We start from the raw sequence: 6,000 nt of genomic DNA on the forward strand, positions 1-6,000 counted from the left end.
GGAGAGGGCGTTTAGATTAAGAAAGATCCAGTGAGGAGAGAGCCCACCTCCCAAGAGTACCGAGGTAATACATATATATTGGTCTCGGCTCCTACCCGCTGTGAGTTGCTAAGTGAAAAGAGCTAGGAGCCTCAGTTGTTCTAGTGAGGTGACCGTGGGTGGGCCCCTGGATGGCTCCTGGCTGGGGCGCTGGTCACTGGAAAGACCAGCCAGGATCGGAAGCCTGGGATTTTCAGTCCTGCCCCCACTTCTCCAGAGAGGAGTTAATACTTGATCATGCCTACATGAGGGAGCCTGCATATATTCAGAGCTGACAGGTCGGTGGACACATCCACACTGGGAAGTGACGCACCCTAACTCCACGGGGCACAGAAGCTCCTGTGCTCTGCACCCTGCCAGACCTCACCCTCTGTATGTCATCTCGCTGTTCACCTGTATCCTTTATCACCTCTCTGACAAAACTGGTAGCCTGGCTGGACTGGCTCAGTGGTTGAGTGTCAACCTATGAACCAGGAGGTCATGGTTCACTTCCCGGTCAGGGCACATGCCCAGGTTGCGGGCTCCTACCCAGTGTGGGGCATGCAGGAGGCAGCCAACCAATGATTCTCTCTCATCACTGATGTTTTTCTCTCTCTCTCTCTCCCCCTCTCCCTTCCTCTCTGAAATCAATAAAATTATATGAAAAAAACTGATAAACGGGGAGAAACCAAGATGGCGGCATAGGTAAACACCTAAACTGCTGCCTCGCACAACAATTTTAAAACTACAACTAAAAGACAAAACGGACATCATCCAAACCACAGGAAGGCTGGCTGAGTGGAAATTCTACAACTAGAAGGAAAGAGAAAAGCACACAGAGGAGCTCGGAAGGCAGAGGTACGGAGGCGCGCGGAGAGGGCTGGCAACTGAGTACGAGGCTGCCTTTCTCAAGCGGGAGGGAGACAAAAGCTCCCGACTGCTCTGAACTCCAGTTCCATGCAAGACTCTGGGGACCCAGACTCATTTGGGGAGAAACTGGACTGTCTGGCAGTGGGCGAAACTCGAGGGCGGCTTTCTCTCAGAGGTGCTTGCAGCGATTACCCTGGTACACAGAGACCCAGGGGCCTCTTAGGGCAGGGCTGACGGGAAGCCATTGCTGTCTACTCCGCCCTGAGACTCCACCCCATCCAAGCTGAGCACAGAGGCTTTTGCAAGTCTTGTCTTATAAGGGTGTCTCCAGCACAGAAGTTCTCCCAGCGTAGACACAGCTGATCCTCACAGCCAATTGGCCTGGAGGTCAATTCCTCCCAGTGATGCCAACAACAATCAAGGCTTAACTACAACAAGACTGTACACACAGCCCACAAAGGGGTGCACCAAGAGTGTCCACCTCAGGTAACTGGGGAGGCTGAGCCACTGGGCCCTATAGGACACCTAGCACACAAAGCCACTCTATCAACACAGGGAAGCAGCCAAAATGCGGAGACAAAGAATCAGGTCACAAATGAAAGAAATGGAGGAAAGCAAATGACTGGATATCTATATGTTCAAAACCACGGTTATAAGGTTTTTCAAGAATTTTCTAGAAAAGTCCGATAAATTTAGCGAGACCCTCGAGGATATGAAAAAGGACCAACTAGAAATTAAGCATACACTGACTGAAATAAAAAATAATATACAGAGATCCAACAGCAGACTAGACGATCCCAAGAATCAAGTCAAAGATTTGAAATACAAAGAAGCAAAAAACACAGAACTGGAAAAGCAAAAAGAAAAAAGAATCCAAAAATATGAAGATAGTGTAAGGAGCCTCTGGGACAACTTCAAGCGTACCAACATCCGAATTATGGGGGTGCCAGAAGAAGAGAGAGAGCAAGATACTGAAAACCTATTTGAAGAAATAATGACAGAAAACTTCCCCCACCTGGTGAAAGAAATAGACTTACAAGTTCAGGAAGCGCACAGAACCCCAAACAAGAGGAATCCAAAGAGGACCACACCAAGACACATCATAATTAAAATGCCAAGAGAAAAGACAAAGAGAGAATATTAAAAGCAGCAAGAGAAAAAGCAGTTAGTTACCTACAAGGGAGCACCCATACGACTGTCAGCTGATTTCTCAACAGAAACTATGCAGGCCAGACAGGAGTGGCAAGAAATATTCAAAGTGATGAATAGCAAGAACCTACAACCAAGATTACTCTACCCAGCAAAGCTATCATTCAGAATTGAAGGTCAGATAAAGAACTTCACAGATAAGAAAAAGCTAAAGGAGTTCATCACCGCCAAACCAGTATTATATGAAATGCTGAAGGGTATTCTTTAAGAGGAAGAAGAAAAAAGGTAAAGATAAAAATTCTGAACAACAAATACATATCTATCAAGTGAATCTAAAAATCAAGTGAATAAAAAAATTTGATGAACAGAATAAACTGGTGAATATAAGAGAATCAGGGGCATAGAAAGGGAGTGTACTGACAATTCTCGGGGGGAAAGGGGTGTGTGGGGTGTGGGAAGAGACTGGACAAAAATCATACACCTATGGATGAGTACAGTGGGGGGTGGGTAAGGGCAGAGGGTGGGGTGGGAACTGGGTATAGGGGAGTAATGGGGGGAAAAAAGAGGAACAATTGTAATAATCAGAACAATAAAGTTTTATTTAAAAAAAAACAAAAAAAACTGATAAACGTTAAGTGTTTCCCTGAGTTCTGTGAGCTGCTCTAGCAAATGATGGAATCCCAGGAGCCGGTCATGGGACCCTCTGATTTGTAGCCGAGTAGGACAGAGTCATGGATAACCTGGGGACCTACTACTTGTGACTGACATCTGATAACCTGGGGACCTACTACTTGTGATGGACATCTGATAACCTGGGGACCTACTACTTGTGACTGACATCTGATAACCTGGGGACCTACTACTTGTGACTGACATCTGATAACCTGGGGACCTACTACTTGTGATGGACATCTGATAACCTGGGGACCTACTACTTGTGACTGACATCTGATAACCTGGAGACCTACTACTTGTGACTGACATCTGATAACGTGGGGACCTACTACTTGTGATGGACATCTGAAGGGGGTGTCTCGTGGGCTGAATTAACTCCGGGTAGAATTGGATTGAATTGTAGGACACCCAGTGGTGTCTCAGAAGGTCAATTTCCACTGCTGATGCGTGGAAACCCCCACATCTGGTGTCAGAAGGGTTGCGTGGTAGTGTTGTGAGAGTAAAAGAGAAACACAGCACAAAGGCTGTAGCTTTTCCCATACAAGTACACACACAGTAAATCTGCTAAACAAATATACCCATTAGACGAAATAATCTAATAGTCCCAAATTACAGTGATCCTCCTTAATCTCTGGTACTATAACCTTTAACCAGGAAATTCCTCTTAGGGCTTTCAAAGCAGCCATTATTTCACTGCAAGCACAGCACGGTTAGAAATGAAGCACTGTGATGGAACGCAATGGACACTTCTGTGGTCACAGCAGTGCCACCTTGCCAAGGACAGGCAGGTGACCTTGAATGTGGCTGGCCACGTCCCACATTTCCGCCAGCGGTGGAGAGACACGTGAATGCCGACCTCTGCACTCAAGAACGGCCAGTTCAACCCATGGGCCTGTGCATGGACCAACACGCACCCTCAGCAGGTGGTGAGCCCACAACAAAAAGCTCCAGAGCCAAAAACAGGCTCAAAGGGAAAAGCTTCTTTTAAATACTGACTAGTCAAAGTTAAAAAGGATTTGAAGGTGGCAAGCAGACCATTCTCAACCACCCAATGGCTAAAGCCCACTAGGAACCTCCCCCTGAGGACAGTCAGCAGACCCAGTCACTCTGTGAAAGGCACTCAGCTCCCCGCTGCTCAGGAAAGAGAACCAAGTCTCTGCCTCATCGGTGGTCTCTCTTCTCACTGCAGCAACAACCTGCGGCCTGCGCAAACCTTTTCCCTGTCCAAGACGCTTCCCCCCACGGCGAGAGTGCGCGTGTGGCCAGCACCCCACTCTCACTGCCCTCCCACTGCGAGTCTCCTCCCCGGGTCCTGTTACCACTCAGGATCAAGTCACCCCCCAGATGGAGGACTTAATTCATACTCTCAGTAAATCCATATCCTCGAGTCTAACTTAAGCTTTTTTTTAACCAGGAAGAAGTTTGAGTTCTTCATTCAGAGTTCAAGATTCTGTGTCTTGTTTCAATTAAATCAATTATAGATATAATCTATTATATCTACTAAATCAATCAGGTCTATTCTATGCTGAGGCACCCCGTAAGAAAAAGATCCTGAGGTGCTGTACGGCCTTCACTGGGTTAGGGGTGCAGTTCCTGCAGCCTCAACTGTCCTGACATGGTGGCATGAGCCTCACTCACCCCCAGGGAGACAGACCTAGTAAGTGAACTCATTCTCCAGTCACCAGCCTCCCCATGCCTCCATGGGCCTCGGTCACACGTGGCACCACCCGGGGGTCTGCGGAGGGAACCATCTGCTGATGTCACCTGTCTCTCAGACTCTGTGGCCTCCACTTTATAGAAAACTGAGGCTCAGAGAGCTCAGGGCCTCAGGCCATGTCATTTGAACTCTGTTTTCCCGGTAGTTCCAGAGCCCTTCTTCGCCACCCTGCACTAAAGAGCACCATCACCCAACTCTGCGGCGCGTTCCCTCCAGAAGGAAGTTGCAAATTTGATGCCGTAAGAATCTAAACTGGTGTTTCCAGTGCAGCAACTGCCTGGCTGAAGGCACCTGCGGGTGCGGGCCCAGCCGACCAAGGTCCACTTACCTTCCAGGACCGGGAAGCACAGGGCAGCAGGCCAGGAGCCCTTCAGCGCAACGTCCGTGTCCCGGAACCGGCTGCAGCCTGCAGGCCCTCCCTCGGGGACCCAAGAAAGCGGCCACAAACGAAGCGGTTGAGAGCGCAGGCTTCGGGGAGCCTCGGTTCGATTCCGGGCGCCCTGTTGCAGGGTCCCGCCGAGATCGGCTCTTCTCTCCGAGCCTCACCTTCCCCGTCGGCAGACGCACGCGGCTTGCGGCTTTGCTGTGAGGGTCCTGGAGCGCGGGGAAGGGCTGCACTTACATTTAAATGCTCGGCCAGACAGTGCTCGGCAGAGAGCGGCAACTCGGACCGGGGTTAAGCTGAGGCCACCCCCCACCGCACCGGAGACCACCGCGCCGACCCACCGCCAGGCATTCCGCGCGCCCCTCACCTGCACGGCCTGCAGCGCACGTGGGGCTGGGGAGCCCGGAGACGCGCGCAGCCGAGCGCCAGGTCAGAGGCCCGCCCGAAGCTGCACCTGCCGGGACGGACTGGACGCGCCCGCCTACCGACACCGGGGAGCACGCTGCCGTCGGCGCGACCGGAGCCCGAGACCCGCGGGGCCGCGCAGCTGCCACGTGACCCACCGCTCCCGCCCCGCCCCGCCCCGCCCCGCCCCGCCCCGCCTCTGGAGGCGCCCGGGACCCCCACGGCCCGCCGCGGCCCGCCCCGCCCCGCCTCTGGAGGCGCCCAATCAGAGCGCGCCGCGTGTTGGGGGCGGGGCGGGGGCGCCGGCTCACCTGCGCCTGCGGGCGGCTGGGCGCTCCTGGTCTGGCTGCGAGCCAGGGAGCCGGGCTGCGGGGAACACGGTGCAGGGCCTGTCCCAGAAACTTGCGTAGGCCCTGGGGTTGGGAATGAATTGTGTTGCTTATATTTAACTCTTTCGTTATGTTTAACTTACAGTTTAGCACGATGGTCATTTAAATGGGACAAACGTGGATTTGAACTTCAACACTGTTACCTGTGGAGTCCTAGAACAGGCACTTACATGTCTCATTCTTGAATTGGAGATAATTATATCTACCTGGCATGGCTGTCAGGAGGATTAACAGACAGATCCAAAACACTAACGTTGTGCCTGCCGCATAATTAGGGCTCAATAAATATTGGAATATAAACAGTAAGTATAACAAAAACCAAGGGGCTGCACAACCTAGGGGAAAGAGCTGACAGATTCTCTTGACCAAATTCTACTCAGGCTCCTCTGAAA

The 6,000-nt window shown here is 51.4% G+C and overlaps 1 protein-coding gene across 1 annotated transcript in view; it reads right to left on the minus strand.

Moving 5' to 3' along the window:
• SHMT1 (serine hydroxymethyltransferase 1) overlaps positions 1 to 5,341 on the minus strand; it is a 32,082-nt gene extending 26,741 nt beyond the window's left edge. Inside the window, exons 1-2 of the mRNA XM_054709003.1 lie at positions 5,182 to 5,341; positions 4,758 to 5,023 (exon numbers count right to left, since the gene is read on the minus strand). The gene's annotated coding sequence lies outside the window, so the exon portion shown is untranslated. The remainder of the gene's footprint in view (positions 1 to 4,757; positions 5,024 to 5,181) is intronic.
• Positions 5,342 to 6,000: the final 659 nt, after the last annotated feature.

The sequence above is a fragment of the Eptesicus fuscus genome, chromosome 20 (genome assembly GCF_027574615.1).
Source record: "Eptesicus fuscus isolate TK198812 chromosome 20, DD_ASM_mEF_20220401, whole genome shotgun sequence".
In the NCBI taxonomy this organism is placed as follows: domain Eukaryota; kingdom Metazoa; phylum Chordata; class Mammalia; order Chiroptera; family Vespertilionidae; genus Eptesicus; species Eptesicus fuscus.